The following is a 17,740-nucleotide window of genomic DNA, read 5'->3' on the forward strand; positions in this document are numbered from 1 at the left end:
GGGGCCCGCGAAGCGCGCAGCAGGCTCTTGGGGCGGCCAGCTGCGGCGGCAGGCGTCTACGGCCATAGCACCCTGAACGCGCCCGATCTCGTCTGATCTCGGAAGCTAAGCAGGGTCGGGCCTGGTTAGTACTTGGATGGGAGACCGCCTGGGAATACCGGGTGCTGTAGGCTTTTTCTTTCGCCCCCAAACGCTTGTCTTGTTTGGCCTTCCTCTTTTCTCTCCCCCTTCGGCCTCCCTCCCACTCGCTTGGCCGCCAACGCGGCGGCCTCCCAGCAGGCCCTGAACGCCGCAGCCCCGGAGCCCGGTCACCTCGGGCCCCTGACCCCCCGACCCCTGGCCACCCCAGCCCCAGCATCGCGGGCCCCTGGCCCCAAAAGGGCGGCCCGCTGCACGGGCGGCCGGCCACAACCCAGCCTTTCCGCCTCCACGCCACGAGGCCCAGCCGCGCCTCAGCCTACCTTGGGGGGCTGCTGGGAGGGAGAGGCAGTGTTGGAGGGGGCTCAGGGGCCAGAGGCAGGGAAAGGGGGACCGGGGTGAGGACCACGGCCATGGACGCGGGGAGGGGGTGGGGGCCGACGGGCTGTGGGAGGAGGGCGGGGAGGGGCGGGCCGGGGCCGGGGTTGTGAGGGACAGGAGGCAGGAGCGGGCCTCGACCCCGGGCTCGGGCAACCTCTCCTCGGGCCTGTGCGCCCGGGCCCGGGCCCTGGGCCCTGGATCCCCTAGCGAGGCCCTCGGGCTGCCCACAGCTCCAAAGCCCACCGGCAGCCCGCCCCACCGCCCCACCCCTCCCGGCGCCCCCGCGACCTGGGCCCACCCTGCCCCTTCTCTCCACCGGGCCTGGGCTCCGCTCAGGCCGGAAGGGCATTCCCTTCCTTCTCACCGACCACCTCCCCTTCGCCCCTGGGGCCCCGCGCCCGGGCCGAGGTGCCCAGGACGCCAGATGGCCGACCCTCGTGGGCTCCCGGCGCCTTGGGCACTCGGCTCCACCCTGCGTCTCCCGGGAGCAGCCACGGCAAGCGCGGGGCTGTCTCGCTCCGAGAAAGACCGGAGGCGCCGCACACCGGGCCAAGAGAGGCCCCCGCCCCGCCCCCGGCCCCACGCCACACCCCACACCCCACACCCCACACCCCACACCAGAAGACTAGACCCATGAAAGAATCCCTGGCAGGCCCCCAGGCCAGACCGGGTGCTGGGCAGGAAAGGGAGCCGAACGGGACTGCTGACACCTCACCGGCAGGTCCTCGGGCTCCCCGGGCTCCTCCGGCAGCTCCAGGGCGCCGCCACCTAGGCCAAAGCCCTGCCCAAGCACGCCGGCCCTCCCTCCCGGGACAGGTGCCAGGCCACCGCAGCCTCCTGGGTGGGTGGTGTCTTGTCCGAGTGCGTGTGTGCGCGGGTGTGTGCGTGCGTGTGTGTGTTCCTGTGCGTGTGAGTGGGTGTGTGAGCGTTGCGTGCACCCGTGTCTCCGACCCGGTCCCTGTCCCCATGCCGGTCAGGGTCACCGCGTCTGTCCTGGGAGCTGGGGGTGTGGAGGGTCTGGGGGGGTGGGGGGGACTGCGGGTTGGAGAGTCTGTCTCTGGGGCTCTGCGTTCTGGCCGTCTGTGCAGACATCCCTCAGTCTGTGTCTGTCCCTGTGTCTCCGTGGGTATCCCTGTGTCCGTGTAGGTGAGCCGGCCTATCGTGTCTCTGGTCAGGGCCTGTTGCGGGTGGGTGGCGAGGGGAAGCGCGCGGAGGAAGGGTCACGGGGCGGGGCTGCCGCTTCTGGGCGGGTGTGTGGCATCGCCCGTGTCCTCGTGGCCTCGGGTGGGCTGGGAGCGAGGCGGGGTGCAGAGGAGGGGAGAACCGAACCCGTCCAAGCCGTGCCCAGCCGAGCCGAGCAGAGCCGAGCCGAGCCGAGCCGAGCCGAGCCGAGCAGAGCTGACTGGAGGAGAGTAGAGGAGAGCAGAGGAGAGCAGAGGAGAGGAGAGCATAAGAGAGCAGAGGAGAGGAGAGGAGAGGAGAGCAGAGGAGAGGAGAGGAGAGGAGGGAAGGCCAGGTGGCCAGCTGGGCCAGGCCTAGGGCGCTGGGTGGGCGCTGGGGGGCGCTGTGCTCACCGCGCGCGGGCCCGAGGACACAGCCCCTTGCCACCTGCAGAGGCACGGGGCGGAGGGGCTGGGGAGTCCCGGGATGGGAGAGTGCCCGGAGGGACTTTGGCGAGGCCCCGGGGCCCGCAGGCGTCTGGGCCCCTGGGCGGGCGGGCGGGCGGGGAGGCAGGCGCCAGGACAAGGACAGGCGGAGGGGTGAGCCGCGGCGCGCGCCGGGGCCCGCGAAGCGCGCAGCAGGCTCTTGGGGCGGCCAGCTGCGGCGGCAGGCGTCTACGGCCATACCACCCTGAACGCGCCCGATCTCGTCTGATCTCGGAAGCTAAGCAGGGTCGGGCCTGGTTAGTACTTGGATGGGAGACCGCCTGGGAATACCGGGTGCTGTAGGCTTTTTCTTTCGCCCCCAAACGCTTGTCTTGTTTGGCCTTCCTCTTTTCTCTCCCCCTTCGGCCTCCCTCCCACTCGCTTGGCCGCCAACGCGGCGGCCTCCCAGCAGTCCCTGAACGCCGCAGCCCCTGAGCCCGGTCACCTCGGGCCCCTGACCCCCCGACCCCTGGCCACCCCAGCCCCAGCATCGCGGGCCCCTGGCCCCAAAAGGGCGGCCCGCTGCACGGGCGGCCGGCCACAACCCAGCCTTTCCGCCTCCACGCCACGAGGCCCAGCCGCGCCTCAGCCGACCTTGGGGGGCTGCTGGCAGGGAGAGGCAGTGTTGGAGGGGGCTCGGGGGCCAGAGGCAGGGAAAGGGGGACCGGGGTGAGGACCACGGCCATGGACGCGGGGAGGGGGTGGGGGCCGACGGGCTGTGGGAGGAGGGCGGGGAGGGGCGGGCCGGGGCCGGGGTTGTGGGGGACAGGAGGCAGGAGCGGGCCTCGACCCCGGGCTCGGGCAACCTCTCCTCGGGCCTGTGCGCCCGGGCCCGGGCCCTGGGCCCTGGATCCCCTAGCGAGGCCCTCGGGCTGCCCCCAGCTCCAAAGCCCACCGGCAGCCCGCCCCACCGCCCCACCCCTCCCGGCGCCCCCGCGACCTGGGCCCACCCTGCCCCTTCTCTCCACCGGGCCTGGGCTCCGCTCAGGCCGGAAGGGCATTCCCTTCCTTCTCACCGACCACCTCCCCTTCGCCCCTGGGGCCCCGCGCCCGGGCCGAGGTGCCCAGGACGCCAGATGGCCGACCCGCGTGGGCTCCCGGCGCCTTGGGCACTCGGCTCCACCCTGCGTCTCCCGGGAGCAGCCACGGCAAGCGCGGGGCTGTCTCGCTCCGAGAAAGACCGGAGGCGCCGCACACCGGGCCAAGAGAGGCCCCCGCCCCGCCCCCGGCCCCACGCCACACCCCACACCCCACACCCCACACCCCACACCCCACACCAGAAGACTAGACCCATGAAAGAATCCCTGGCAGGCCCCCAGGCCAGACCGGGTGCTGGGCAGGAAAGGGAGCCGAACGGGACTGCTGACACCTCACCGGCAGGTCCTCGGGCTCCCCGGGCTCCTCCGGCAGCTCCAGGGCGCCGCCACCTAGGCCAAAGCCCTGCCCAAGCACGCCGGCCCTCCCTCCCGGGACAGGTGCCAGGCCACCGCAGCCTCCTGGGTGGGTGGTGTCTTGTCCGAGTGCGTGTGTGCGCGGGTGTGTGCGTGCGTGTGTGTGTTCCTGTGCGTGTGAGTGGGTGTGTGAGCGTTGCGTGCACCCGTGTCTCCGACCCGGTCCCTGTCCCCATGCCGGTCAGGGTCACCGCGTCTGTCCTGGGAGCTGGGGGTGTGGAGGGTCTGGGGGGGTGGGGGGGACTGCGGGTTGGAGAGTCTGTCTCTGGGGCTCTGCGTTCTGGCCGTCTGTGCAGACATCCCTCAGTCTGTGTCTGTCCCTGTGTCTCCGTGGGTATCCCTGTGTCCGTGTAGGTGAGCCGGCCTATCGTGTCTCTGGTCAGGGCCTGTTGCGGGTGGGTGGCGAGGGGAAGCGCGCGGAGGAAGGGTCACGGGGCGGGGCTGCCGCTTCTGGGCGGGTGTGTGGCATCGCCCGTGTCCTCGTGGCCTCGGGTGGGCTGGGAGCGAGGCGGGGTGCAGAGGAGGGGAGAACCGAACCCGTCCAAGCCGTGCCCAGCCGAGCCGAGCAGAGCCGAGCCGAGCCGAGCCGAGCCGAGCCGAGCAGAGCTGACTGGAGGAGAGTAGAGGAGAGCAGAGGAGAGCAGAGGAGAGGAGAGCATAAGAGAGCAGAGGAGAGGAGAGGAGAGCAGAGGAGAGGAGAGGAGGGAAGGCCAGGTGGCCAGCTGGGCCAGGCCTAGGGCGCTGGGTGTGCGCTGGGGGGCGCTGTGCTCACCGCGCGCGGGCCCGAGGACACAGCCCCTTGCCACCTGCAGAGGCACGGGGCGGAAGGGCTGGGGAGTCCCGGGATGGGAGAGTGCCCGGAGGGACTTTGGCGAGGCCCCGGGGCCCGCAGGCGTCTGGGCCCCTGGGCGGGCGGGCGGGCGGGGAGGCAGGCGCCAGGACAAGGACAGGCGGAGGGGTGAGCCGCGGCGCGCGCCGGGGCCCGCGAAGCGCGCAGCAGGCTCTTGGGGCGGCCAGCTGCGGCGGCAGGCGTCTACGGCCATACCACCCTGAACGCGCCCGATCTCGTCTGATCTCGGAAGCTAAGCAGGGTCGGGCCTGGTTAGTACTTGGATGGGAGACCGCCTGGGAATACCGGGTGCTGTAGGCTTTTTCTTTCGCCCCCAAACGCTTGTCTTGTTTGGCCTTCCTCTTTTCTCTCCCCCTTCGGCCTCCCTCCCACTCGCTTGGCCGCCAACGCGGCGGCCTCCCAGCAGTCCCTGAACGCCGCAGCCCCTGAGCCCGGTCACCTCGGGCCCCTGACCCCCCGACCCCTGGCCACCCCAGCCCCAGCATCGCGGGCCCCTGGCCCCAAAAGGGCGGCCCGCTGCACGGGCGGCCGGCCACAACCCAGCCTTTCCGCCTCCACGCCACGAGGCCCAGCCGCGCCTCAGCCGACCTTGGGGGGCTGCTGGCAGGGAGAGGCAGTGTTGGAGGGGGCTCGGGGGCCAGAGGCAGGGAAAGGGGGACCGGGGTGAGGACCACGGCCATGGACGCGGGGAGGGGGTGGGGGCCGACGGGCTGTGGGAGGAGGGCGGGGAGGGGCGGGCCGGGGCCGGGGTTGTGGGGGACAGGAGGCAGGAGCGGGCCTCGACCCCGAGCTCGGGCAACCTCTCCTCGGGCCTGTGCGCCCGGGCCCGGGCCCTGGGCCCTGGATCCCCTAGCGAGGCCCTCGGGCTGCCCCCAGCTCCAAAGCCCACCGGCAGCCCGCCCCACCGCCCCACCCCTCCCGGCGCCCCCGCGACCTGGGCCCACCCTGCCCCTTCTCTCCACCGGGCCTGGGCTCCGCTCAGGCCGGAAGGGCATTCCCTTCCTTCTCACCGACCACCTCCCCTTCGCCCCTGGGGCCCCGCGCCCGGGCCGAGGTGCCCAGGACGCCAGATGGCCGACGCTCGTGGGCTCCCGGCGCCTTGGGCACTCGGCTCCACCCTGCGTCTCCCGGGAGCAGCCACGGCAAGCGCGGGGCTGTCTCGCTCCGAGAAAGACCGGAGGCGCCGCACACCGGGCCAAGAGAGGCCCCCGCCCCGCCCCCGGCCCCACGCCACACCCCACACCCCACACCCCACACCCCACACCAGAAGACTAGACCCATGAAAGAATCCCTGGCAGGCCCCCAGGCCAGACCGGGTGCTGGGCAGGAAAGGGAGCCGAACGGGACTGCTGACACCTCACCGGCAGGTCCTCGGGCTCCCCGGGCTCCTCCGGCAGCTCCAGGGCGCCGCCACCTAGGCCAAAGCCCTGCCCAAGCACGCCGGCCCTCCCTCCCGGGACAGGTGCCAGGCCACCGCAGCCTCCTGGGTGGGTGGTGTCTTGTCCGAGTGCGTGTGTGCGCGGGTGTGTGCGTGCGTGTGTGTGTTCCTGTGCGTGTGAGTGGGTGTGTGAGCGTTGCGTGCACCCGTGTCTCCGACCCGGTCCCTGTCCCCATGCCGGTCAGGGTCACCGCGTCTGTCCTGGGAGCTGGGGGTGTGGAGGGTCTGGGGGGGTGGGGGGGACTGCGGGTTGGAGAGTCTGTCTCTGGGGCTCTGCGTTCTGGCCGTCTGTGCAGACATCCCTCAGTCTGTGTCTGTCCCTGTGTCTCCGTGGGTATCCCTGTGTCCGTGTAGGTGAGCCGGCCTATCGTGTCTCTGGTCAGGGCCTGTTGCGGGTGGGTGGCGAGGGGAAGCGCGCGGAGGAAGGGTCACGGGGCGGGGCTGCCGCTTCTGGGCGGGTGTGTGGCATCGCCCGTGTCCTCGTGGCCTCGGGTGGGCTGGGAGCGAGGCGGGGTGCAGAGGAGGGGAGAACCGAACCCGTCCAAGCCGTGCCCAGCCGAGCCGAGCAGAGCCGAGCCGAGCCGAGCCGAGCCGAGCCGAGCAGAGCTGACTGGAGGAGAGTAGAGGAGAGCAGAGGAGAGCAGAGGAGAGGAGAGCATAAGAGAGCAGAGGAGAGGAGAGGAGAGGAGAGCAGAGGAGAGGAGAGGAGAGGAGGGAAGGCCAGGTGGCCAGCTGGGCCAGGCCTAGGGCGCTGGGTGGGCGCTGGGGGGCGCTGTGCTCACCGCGCGCGGGCCGGAGGACACAGCCCCTTGACACCTGCAGAGGCACGGGGCGGAGGGGCTGGGGAGTCCCGGGATGGGAGAGTGCCCGGAGGGACTTTGGCGAGGCCCCGGGGCCCGCAGGCGTCTGGGCCCCTGGGCGGGCGGGCGGGCGGGGAGGCAGGCGCCAGGACAAGGACAGGCGGAGGGGTGAGCCGCGGCGCGCGCCGGGGCCCGCGAAGCGCGCAGCAGGCTCTTGGGGCGGCCAGCTGCGGCGGCAGGCGTCTAAGGCCATACCACCCTGAACGCGCCCGATCTCGTCTGATCTCGGAAGCTAAGCAGGGTCGGGCCTGGTTAGTACTTGGATGGGAGACCGCCTGGGAATACCGGGTGCTGTAGGCTTTTTCTTTCGCCCCCAAACGCTTGTCTTGTTTGGCCTTCCTCTTTTCTCTCCCCCTTCGGCCTCCCTCCCACTCGCTTGGCCGCCAACGCGGCGGCCTCCCAGCAGTCCCTGAACGCCGCAGCCCCGGAGCCCGGTCACCTCGGGCCCCTGACCCCCCGACCCCTGGCCACCCCAGCCCCAGCATCGCGGGCCCCTGGCCCCAAAAGGGCGGCCCGCTGCACGGGCGGCCGGCCACAACCCAGCCTTTCCGCCTCCACGCCACGAGGCCCAGCCGCGCCTCAGCCGACCTTGGGGGGCTGCTGGCAGGGAGAGGCAGTGTTGGAGGGGGCTCGGGGGCCAGAGGCAGGGAAAGGGGGACCGGGGTGAGGACCACGGCCATGGACGCGGGGAGGGGGTGGGGGCCGACGGGCTGTGGGAGGAGGGCGGGGAGGGGCGGGCCGGGGCCGGGGTTGTGGGGGACAGGAGGCAGGAGCGGGCCTCGACCCCGGGCTCGGGCAACCTCTCCTCGGGCCTGTGCGCCCGGGCCCGGGCCCTGGGCCCTGGATCCCCTAGCGAGGCCCTCGGGCTGCCCCCAGCTCCAAAGCCCACCGGCAGCCCGCCCCACCGCCCCACCCCTCCCGGCGCCCCCGCGACCTGGGCCCACCCTGCCCCTTCTCTCCACCGGGCCTGGGCTCCGCTCAGGCCGGAAGGGCATTCCCTTCCTTCTCACCGACCACCTCCCCTTCGCCCCTGGGGCCCCGCGCCCGGGCCGAGGTGCCCAGGACGCCAGATGGCCGACCCGCGTGGGCTCCCGGCGCCTTGGGCACTCGGCTCCACCCTGCGTCTCCCGGGAGCAGCCACGGCAAGCGCGGGGCTGTCTCGCTCCGAGAAAGACCGGAGGCGCCGCACACCGGGCCAAGAGAGGCCCCCGCCCCGCCCCCGGCCCCACGCCACACCCCACACCCCACACCCCACACCCCACACCCCACACCAGAAGACTAGACCCATGAAAGAATCCCTGGCAGGCCCCCAGGCCAGACCGGGTGCTGGGCAGGAAAGGGAGCCGAACGGGACTGCTGACACCTCACCGGCAGGTCCTCGGGCTCCCCGGGCTCCTCCGGCAGCTCCAGGGCGCCGCCACCTAGGCCAAAGCCCTGCCCAAGCACGCCGGCCCTCCCTCCCGGGACAGGTGCCAGGCCACCGCAGCCTCCTGGGTGGGTGGTGTCTTGTCCGAGTGCGTGTGTGCGCGGGTGTGTGCGTGCGTGTGTGTGTTCCTGTGCGTGTGAGTGGGTGTGTGAGCGTTGCGTGCACCCGTGTCTCCGACCCGGTCCCTGTCCCCATGCCGGTCAGGGTCACCGCGTCTGTCCTGGGAGCTGGGGGTGTGGAGGGTCTGGGGGGGTGGGGGGGACTGCGGGTTGGAGAGTCTGTCTCTGGGGCTCTGCGTTCTGGCCGTCTGTGCAGACATCCCTCAGTCTGTGTCTGTCCCTGTGTCTCCGTGGGTATCCCTGTGTCCGTGTAGGTGAGCCGGCCTATCGTGTCTCTGGTCAGGGCCTGTTGCGGGTGGGTGGCGAGGGGAAGCGCGCGGAGGAAGGGTCACGGGGCGGGGCTGCCGCTTCTGGGCTGGTGTGTGGCATCGCCCGTGTCCTCGTGGCCTCGGGTGGGCTGGGAGCGAGGCGGGGTGCAGAGGAGGGGAGAACCGAACCCGTCCAAGCCGTGCCGAGCCGAGCCGAGCCGAGCCGAGCCGAGCCGAGCAGAGCAGAGCTGACTGGAGGAGAGTAGAGGAGAGCAGAGGAGAGCAGAGGAGAGGAGAGCATAAGAGAGCAGAGGAGAGGAGAGGAGAGGAGAGCAGAGGAGAGGAGAGGAGAGGAGGGAAGGCCAGGTGGCCAGCTGGGCCAGGCCTAGGGCGCTGGGTGGGCGCTGGGGGGCGCTGTGCTCACCGCGCGCGGGCCCGAGGACACAGCCCCTTGCCACCTGCAGAGGCACGGGGCGGAGAGGCTGGGGAGTCCCGGGATGGGAGAGTGCCCGGAGGGACTTTGGCGAGGCCCCGGGGCCCGCAGGCGTCTGGGCCCCTGGGCGGGCGGGCGGGCGGGGAGGCAGGCGCCAGGACAAGGACAGGCGGAGGGGTGAGCCGCGGCGCGCGCCGGGGCCCGCGAAGCGCGCAGCAGGCTCTTGGGGCGGCCAGCTGCGGCGGCAGGCGTCTACGGCCATACCACCCTGAACGCGCCCGATCTCGTCTGATCTCGGAAGCTAAGCAGGGTCGGGCCTGGTTAGTACTTGGATGGGAGACCGCCTGGGAATACCGGGTGCTGTAGGCTTTTTCTTTCGCCCCCAAACGCTTGTCTTGTTTGGCCTTCCTCTTTTCTCTCCCCCTTCGGCCTCCCTCCCACTCGCTTGGCCGCCAACGCGGCGGCCTCCCAGCAGTCCCTGAACGCCGCAGCCCCTGAGCCCGGTCACCTCGGGCCCCTGACCCCCCGACCCCTGGCCACCCCAGCCCCAGCATCGCGGGCCCCTGGCCCCAAAAGGGCGGCCCGCTGCACGGGCGGCCGGCCACAACCCAGCCTTTCCGCCTCCACGCCACGAGGCCCAGCCGCGCCTCAGCCGACCTTGGGGGGCTGCTGGCAGGGAGAGGCAGTGTTGGAGGGGGCTCAGGGGCCAGAGGCAGGGAAAGGGGGACCGGGGTGAGTACCACGGCCATGGACGCGGGGAGGGGGTGGGGGCCGACGGGCTGTGGGAGGAGGGCGGGGAGGGGCGGGCCGGGGCCGGGGTTGTGAGGGACAGGAGGCAGGAGCGGGCCTCGACCCCGGGCTCGGGCAACCTCTCCTCGGGCCTGTGCGCCCGGGCCCGGGCCCTGGGCCCTGGATCCCCTAGCGAGGCCCTCGGGCTGCCCACAGCTCCAAAGCCCACCGGCAGCCCGCCCCACCGCCCCACCCCTCCCGGCGCCCCCGCGACCTGGGCCCACCCTGCCCCTTCTCTCCACCGGGCCTGGGCTCCGCTCAGGCCGGAAGGGCATTCCCTTCCTTCTCACCGACCACCTCCCCTTCGCCCCTGGGGCCCCGCGCCCGGGCCGAGGTGCCCAGGACGCCAGATGGCCGACCCTCGTGGGCTCCCGGCGCCTTGGGCACTCGGCTCCACCCTGCGTCTCCCGGGAGCAGCCACGGCAAGCGCGGGGCTGTCTCGCTCCGAGAAAGACCGGAGGCGCCGCACACCGGGCCAAGAGAGGCCCCCGCCCCGCCCCCGGCCCCACGCCACACCCCACACCCCACACCCCACACCCCACACCAGAAGACTAGACCCATGAAAGAATCCCTGGCAGGCCCCCAGGCCAGACCGGGTGCTGGGCAGGAAAGGGAGCCGAACGGGACTGCTGACACCTCACCGGCAGGTCCTCGGGCTCCCCGGGCTCCTCCGGCAGCTCCAGGGCGCCGCCACCTAGGCCAAAGCCCTGCCCAAGCACGCCGGCCCTCCCTCCCGGGACAGGTGCCAGGCCACCGCAGCCTCCTGGGTGGGTGGTGTCTTGTCCGAGTGCGTGTGTGCGCGGGTGTGTGCGTGCGTGTGTGTGTTCCTGTGCGTGTGAGTGGGTGTGTGAGCGTTGCGTGCACCCGTGTCTCCGACCCGGTCCCTGTCCCCATGCCGGTCAGGGTCACCGCGTCTGTCCTGGGAGCTGGGGGTGTGGAGGGTCTGGGGGGGTGGGGGGGACTGCGGGTTGGAGAGTCTGTCTCTGGGGCTCTGCGTTCTGGCCGTCTGTGCAGACATCCCTCAGTCTGTGTCTGTCCCTGTGTCTCCGTGGGTATCCCTGTGTCCGTGTAGGTGAGCCGGCCTATCGTGTCTCTGGTCAGGGCCTGTTGCGGGTGGGTGGCGAGGGGAAGCGCGCGGAGGAAGGGTCACGGGGCGGGGCTGCCGCTTCTGGGCTGGTGTGTGGCATCGCCCGTGTCCTCGTGGCCTCGGGTGGGCTGGGAGCGAGGCGGGGTGCAGAGGAGGGGAGAACCGAACCCGTCCAAGCCGTGCCGAGCCGAGCCGAGCCGAGCCGAGCCGAGCCGAGCAGAGCAGAGCTGACTGGAGGAGAGTAGAGGAGAGCAGAGGAGAGCAGAGGAGAGGAGAGCATAAGAGAGCAGAGGAGAGGAGAGGAGAGGAGAGCAGAGGAGAGGAGAGGAGAGGAGGGAAGGCCAGGTGGCCAGCTGGGCCAGGCCTAGGGCGCTGGGTGGGCGCTGGGGGGCGCTGTGCTCACCGCGCGCGGGCCCGAGGACACAGCCCCTTGCCACCTGCAGAGGCACGGGGCGGAGAGGCTGGGGAGTCCCGGGATGGGAGAGTGCCCGGAGGGACTTTGGCGAGGCCCCGGGGCCCGCAGGCGTCTGGGCCCCTGGGCGGGCGGGCGGGCGGGGAGGCAGGCGCCAGGACAAGGACAGGCGGAGGGGTGAGCCGCGGCGCGCGCCGGGGCCCGCGAAGCGCGCAGCAGGCTCTTGGGGCGGCCAGCTGCGGCGGCAGGCGTCTACGGCCATAGCACCCTGAACGCGCCCGATCTCGTCTGATCTCGGAAGCTAAGCAGGGTCGGGCCTGGTTAGTACTTGGATGGGAGACCGCCTGGGAATACCGGGTGCTGTAGGCTTTTTCTTTCGCCCCCAAACGCTTGTCTTGTTTGGCCTTCCTCTTTTCTCTCCCCCTTCGGCCTCCCTCCCACTCGCTTGGCCGCCAACGCGGCGGCCTCCCAGCAGGCCCTGAACGCCGCAGCCCCGGAGCCCGGTCACCTCGGGCCCCTGACCCCCCGACCCCTGGCCACCCCAGCCCCAGCATCGCGGGCCCCTGGCCCCAAAAGGGCGGCCCGCTGCACGGGCGGCCGGCCACAACCCAGCCTTTCCGCCTCCACGCCACGAGGCCCAGCCGCGCCTCAGCCTACCTTGGGGGGCTGCTGGGAGGGAGAGGCAGTGTTGGAGGGGGCTCAGGGGCCAGAGGCAGGGAAAGGGGGACCGGGGTGAGGACCACGGCCATGGACGCGGGGAGGGGGTGGGGGCCGACGGGCTGTGGGAGGAGGGCGGGGAGGGGCGGGCCGGGGCCGGGGTTGTGAGGGACAGGAGGCAGGAGCGGGCCTCGACCCCGGGCTCGGGCAACCTCTCCTCGGGCCTGTGCGCCCGGGCCCGGGCCCTGGGCCCTGGATCCCCTAGCGAGGCCCTCGGGCTGCCCACAGCTCCAAAGCCCACCGGCAGCCCGCCCCACCGCCCCACCCCTCCCGGCGCCCCCGCGACCTGGGCCCACCCTGCCCCTTCTCTCCACCGGGCCTGGGCTCCGCTCAGGCCGGAAGGGCATTCCCTTCCTTCTCACCGACCACCTCCCCTTCGCCCCTGGGGCCCCGCGCCCGGGCCGAGGTGCCCAGGACGCCAGATGGCCGACCCTCGTGGGCTCCCGGCGCCTTGGGCACTCGGCTCCACCCTGCGTCTCCCGGGAGCAGCCACGGCAAGCGCGGGGCTGTCTCGCTCCGAGAAAGACCGGAGGCGCCGCACACCGGGCCAAGAGAGGCCCCCGCCCCGCCCCCGGCCCCACGCCACACCCCACACCCCACACCCCACACCCCACACCAGAAGACTAGACCCATGAAAGAATCCCTGGCAGGCCCCCAGGCCAGACCGGGTGCTGGGCAGGAAAGGGAGCCGAACGGGACTGCTGACACCTCACCGGCAGGTCCTCGGGCTCCCCGGGCTCCTCCGGCAGCTCCAGGGCGCCGCCACCTAGGCCAAAGCCCTGCCCAAGCACGCCGGCCCTCCCTCCCGGGACAGGTGCCAGGCCACCGCAGCCTCCTGGGTGGGTGGTGTCTTGTCCGAGTGCGTGTGTGCGCGGGTGTGTGCGTGCGTGTGTGTGTTCCTGTGCGTGTGAGTGGGTGTGTGAGCGTTGCGTGCACCCGTGTCTCCGACCCGGTCCCTGTCCCCATGCCGGTCAGGGTCACCGCGTCTGTCCTGGGAGCTGGGGGTGTGGAGGGTCTGGGGGGGTGGGGGGGACTGCGGGTTGGAGAGTCTGTCTCTGGGGCTCTGCGTTCTGGCCGTCTGTGCAGACATCCCTCAGTCTGTGTCTGTCCCTGTGTCTCCGTGGGTATCCCTGTGTCCGTGTAGGTGAGCCGGCCTATCGTGTCTCTGGTCAGGGCCTGTTGCGGGTGGGTGGCGAGGGGAAGCGCGCGGAGGAAGGGTCACGGGGCGGGGCTGCCGCTTCTGGGCGGGTGTGTGGCATCGCCCGTGTCCTCGTGGCCTCGGGTGGGCTGGGAGCGAGGCGGGGTGCAGAGGAGGGGAGAACCGAACCCGTCCAAGCCGTGCCCAGCCGAGCCGAGCAGAGCCGAGCCGAGCCGAGCCGAGCCGAGCCGAGCAGAGCTGACTGGAGGAGAGTAGAGGAGAGCAGAGGAGAGCAGAGGAGAGGAGAGCATAAGAGAGCAGAGGAGAGGAGAGGAGAGGAGAGCAGAGGAGAGGAGAGGAGAGGAGGGAAGGCCAGGTGGCCAGCTGGGCCAGGCCTAGGGCGCTGGGTGGGCGCTGGGGGGCGCTGTGCTCACCGCGCGCGGGCCCGAGGACACAGCCCCTTGCCACCTGCAGAGGCACGGGGCGGAGGGGCTGGGGAGTCCCGGGATGGGAGAGTGCCCGGAGGGACTTTGGCGAGGCCCCGGGGCCCGCAGGCGTCTGGGCCCCTGGGCGGGCGGGCGGGCGGGGAGGCAGGCGCCAGGACAAGGACAGGCGGAGGGGTGAGCCGCGGCGCGCGCCGGGGCCCGCGAAGCGCGCAGCAGGCTCTTGGGGCGGCCAGCTGCGGCGGCAGGCGTCTACGGCCATACCACCCTGAACGCGCCCGATCTCGTCTGATCTCGGAAGCTAAGCAGGGTCGGGCCTGGTTAGTACTTGGATGGGAGACCGCCTGGGAATACCGGGTGCTGTAGGCTTTTTCTTTCGCCCCCAAACGCTTGTCTTGTTTGGCCTTCCTCTTTTCTCTCCCCCTTCGGCCTCCCTCCCACTCGCTTGGCCGCCAACGCGGCGGCCTCCCAGCAGTCCCTGAACGCCGCAGCCCCTGAGCCCGGTCACCTCGGGCCCCTGACCCCCCGACCCCTGGCCACCCCAGCCCCAGCATCGCGGGCCCCTGGCCCCAAAAGGGCGGCCCGCTGCACGGGCGGCCGGCCACAACCCAGCCTTTCCGCCTCCACGCCACGAGGCCCAGCCGCGCCTCAGCCGACCTTGGGGGGCTGCTGGCAGGGAGAGGCAGTGTTGGAGGGGGCTCGGGGGCCAGAGGCAGGGAAAGGGGGACCGGGGTGAGGACCACGGCCATGGACGCGGGGAGGGGGTGGGGGCCGACGGGCTGTGGGAGGAGGGCGGGGAGGGGCGGGCCGGGGCCGGGGTTGTGGGGGACAGGAGGCAGGAGCGGGCCTCGACCCCGGGCTCGGGCAACCTCTCCTCGGGCCTGTGCGCCCGGGCCCGGGCCCTGGGCCCTGGATCCCCTAGCGAGGCCCTCGGGCTGCCCCCAGCTCCAAAGCCCACCGGCAGCCCGCCCCACCGCCCCACCCCTCCCGGCGCCCCCGCGACCTGGGCCCACCCTGCCCCTTCTCTCCACCGGGCCTGGGCTCCGCTCAGGCCGGAAGGGCATTCCCTTCCTTCTCACCGACCACCTCCCCTTCGCCCCTGGGGCCCCGCGCCCGGGCCGAGGTGCCCAGGACGCCAGATGGCCGACCCGCGTGGGCTCCCGGCGCCTTGGGCACTCGGCTCCACCCTGCGTCTCCCGGGAGCAGCCACGGCAAGCGCGGGGCTGTCTCGCTCCGAGAAAGACCGGAGGCGCCGCACACCGGGCCAAGAGAGGCCCCCGCCCCGCCCCCGGCCCCACGCCACACCCCACACCCCACACCCCACACCCCACACCCCACACCAGAAGACTAGACCCATGAAAGAATCCCTGGCAGGCCCCCAGGCCAGACCGGGTGCTGGGCAGGAAAGGGAGCCGAACGGGACTGCTGACACCTCACCGGCAGGTCCTCGGGCTCCCCGGGCTCCTCCGGCAGCTCCAGGGCGCCGCCACCTAGGCCAAAGCCCTGCCCAAGCACGCCGGCCCTCCCTCCCGGGACAGGTGCCAGGCCACCGCAGCCTCCTGGGTGGGTGGTGTCTTGTCCGAGTGCGTGTGTGCGCGGGTGTGTGCGTGCGTGTGTGTGTTCCTGTGCGTGTGAGTGGGTGTGTGAGCGTTGCGTGCACCCGTGTCTCCGACCCGGTCCCTGTCCCCATGCCGGTCAGGGTCACCGCGTCTGTCCTGGGAGCTGGGGGTGTGGAGGGTCTGGGGGGGTGGGGGGGACTGCGGGTTGGAGAGTCTGTCTCTGGGGCTCTGCGTTCTGGCCGTCTGTGCAGACATCCCTCAGTCTGTGTCTGTCCCTGTGTCTCCGTGGGTATCCCTGTGTCCGTGTAGGTGAGCCGGCCTATCGTGTCTCTGGTCAGGGCCTGTTGCGGGTGGGTGGCGAGGGGAAGCGCGCGGAGGAAGGGTCACGGGGCGGGGCTGCCGCTTCTGGGCTGGTGTGTGGCATCGCCCGTGTCCTCGTGGCCTCGGGTGGGCTGGGAGCGAGGCGGGGTGCAGAGGAGGGGAGAACCGAACCCGTCCAAGCCGTGCCGAGCCGAGCCGAGCCGAGCCGAGCCGAGCAGAGCAGAGCTGACTGGAGGAGAGTAGAGGAGAGCAGAGGAGAGCAGAGGAGAGGAGAGCATAAGAGAGCAGAGGAGAGGAGAGGAGAGGAGAGGAGAGCAGAGGAGAGGAGAGGAGAGGAGAGCAGAGGAGAGGAGAGGAGGGAAGGCCAGGTGGCCAGCTGGGCCAGGCCTAGGGCGCTGGGTGGGCGCTGGGGGGCGCTGTGCTCACCGCGCGCGGGCCCGAGGACACAGCCCCTTGCCACCTGCAGAGGCACGGGGCGGAGGGGCTGGGGAGTCCCGGGATGGGAGAGTGCCCGGAGGGACTTTGGCGAGGCCCCGGGGCCCGCAGGCGTCTGGGCCCCTGGGCGGGCGGGCGGGCGGGGAGGCAGGCGCCAGGACAAGGACAGGCGGAGGGGTGAGCCGCGGCGCGCGCCGGGGCCCGCGAAGCGCGCAGCAGGCTCTTGGGGCGGCCAGCTGCGGCGGCAGGCGTCTACGGCCATACCACCCTGAACGCGCCCGATCTCGTCTGATCTCGGAAGCTAAGCAGGGTCGGGCCTGGTTAGTACTTGGATGGGAGACCGCCTGGGAATACCGGGTGCTGTAGGCTTTTTCTTTCGCCCCCAAACGCTTGTCTTGTTTGGCCTTCCTCTTTTCTCTCCCCCTTCGGCCTCCCTCCCACTCGCTTGGCCGCCAACGCGGCGGCCTCCCAGCAGTCCCTGAACGCCGCAGCCCCTGAGCCCGGTCACCTCGGGCCCCTGACCCCCCGACCCCTGGCCACCCCAGCCCCAGCATCGCGGGCCCCTGGCCCCAAAAGGGCGGCCCGCTGCACGGGCGGCCGGCCACAACCCAGCCTTTCCGCCTCCACGCCACGAGGCCCAGCCGCGCCTCAGCCGACCTTGGGGGGCTGCTGGCAGGGAGAGGCAGTGTTGGAGGGGGCTCGGGGGCCAGAGGCAGGGAAAGGGGGACCGGGGTGAGGACCACGGCCATGGACGCGGGGAGGGGGTGGGGGCCGACGGGCTGTGGGAGGAGGGCGGGGAGGGGCGGGCCGGGGCCGGGGTTGTGGGGGACAGGAGGCAGGAGCGGGCCTCGACCCCGGGCTCGGGCAACCTCTCCTCGGGCCTGTGCGCCCGGGCCCGGGCCCTGGGCCCTGGATCCCCTAGCGAGGCCCTCGGGCTGCCCCCAGCTCCAAAGCCCACCGGCAGCCCGCCCCACCGCCCCACCCCTCCCGGCGCCCCCGCGACCTGGGCCCACCCTGCCCCTTCTCTCCACCGGGCCTGGGCTCCGCTCAGGCCGGAAGGGCATTCCCTTCCTTCTCACCGACCACCTCCCCTTCGCCCCTGGGGCCCCGCGCCCGGGCCGAGGTGCCCAGGACGCCAGATGGCCGACCCTCGTGGGCTCCCGGCGCCTTGGGCACTCGGCTCCACCCTGCGTCTCCCGGGAGCAGCCACGGCAAGCGCGGGGCTGTCTCGCTCCGAGAAAGACCGGAGGCGCCGCACACCGGGCCAAGAGAGGCCCCCGCCCCGCCCCCGGCCCCACGCCACACCCCACACCCCACACCCCACACCCCACACCAGAAGACTAGACCCATGAAAGAATCCCTGGCAGGCCCCCAGGCCAGACCGGGTGCTGGGCAGGAAAGGGAGCCGAACGGGACTGCTGACACCTCACCGGCAGGTCCTCGGGCTCCCCGGGCTCCTCCGGCAGCTCCAGGGCGCCGCCACCTAGGCCAAAGCCCTGCCCAAGCACGCCGGCCCTCCCTCCCGGGACAGGTGCCAGGCCACCAAAGCCTCCTGGGTGGGTGGTGTCTTGTCCGAGTGCGTGTGTGCGCGGGTGTGTGCGTGCGTGTGTGTGTTCCTGTGCGTGTGAGTGGGTGTGTGAGCGTTGCGTGCACCCGTGTCTCCGACCCGGTCCCTGTCCCCATGCCGGTCAGGGTCACCGCGTCTGTCCTGGGAGCTGGGGGTGTGGAGGGTCTGGGGGGGTGGGGGGGACTGCGGGTTGGAGAGTCTGTCTCTGGGGCTCTGCGTTCTGGCCGTCTGTGCAGACATCCCTCAGTCTGTGTCTGTCCCTGTGTCTCCGTGGGTATCCCT

The 17,740-nt window shown here is 72.3% G+C and overlaps 8 non-coding genes across 8 annotated transcripts; all 8 read left to right on the forward strand.

The window, feature by feature from the left end:
- The first annotated feature begins 54 nt into the window (after positions 1–54).
- On the forward strand, positions 55–173 carry LOC122901273. Its single transcript, XR_006383404.1, has one exon. It is a non-coding gene; the product is annotated as a 5S ribosomal RNA (ribosomal RNA).
- A 2,179-nt stretch (positions 174–2,352) lies between these two features.
- LOC122901571 lies at positions 2,353–2,471 on the forward strand. Its single transcript, XR_006383573.1, has one exon. It is a non-coding gene; the product is annotated as a 5S ribosomal RNA (ribosomal RNA).
- Positions 2,472–4,647: 2,176 nt separating this feature from the next.
- Positions 4,648–4,766, forward strand: LOC122901583. The gene has a single exon (XR_006383580.1). It is a non-coding gene; the product is annotated as a 5S ribosomal RNA (ribosomal RNA).
- A 2,179-nt stretch (positions 4,767–6,945) lies between these two features.
- Positions 6,946–7,064, forward strand: LOC122901286. The gene has a single exon (XR_006383417.1). It is a non-coding gene; the product is annotated as a 5S ribosomal RNA (ribosomal RNA).
- Positions 7,065–9,240: 2,176 nt separating this feature from the next.
- LOC122901595 lies at positions 9,241–9,359 on the forward strand. Its single transcript, XR_006383589.1, has one exon. It is a non-coding gene; the product is annotated as a 5S ribosomal RNA (ribosomal RNA).
- Positions 9,360–11,528: 2,169 nt separating this feature from the next.
- Positions 11,529–11,647, forward strand: LOC122901274. Its single transcript, XR_006383405.1, has one exon. It is a non-coding gene; the product is annotated as a 5S ribosomal RNA (ribosomal RNA).
- A 2,179-nt stretch (positions 11,648–13,826) lies between these two features.
- On the forward strand, positions 13,827–13,945 carry LOC122901607. Its single transcript, XR_006383599.1, has one exon. It is a non-coding gene; the product is annotated as a 5S ribosomal RNA (ribosomal RNA).
- A 2,196-nt stretch (positions 13,946–16,141) lies between these two features.
- LOC122901620 lies at positions 16,142–16,260 on the forward strand. The gene has a single exon (XR_006383611.1). It is a non-coding gene; the product is annotated as a 5S ribosomal RNA (ribosomal RNA).
- Positions 16,261–17,740: the final 1,480 nt, after the last annotated feature.

The sequence above is a fragment of the Neovison vison genome, chromosome 2 (genome assembly GCF_020171115.1).
Source record: "Neovison vison isolate M4711 chromosome 2, ASM_NN_V1, whole genome shotgun sequence".
NCBI lineage: Eukaryota > Metazoa > Chordata > Mammalia > Carnivora > Mustelidae > Neogale > Neogale vison.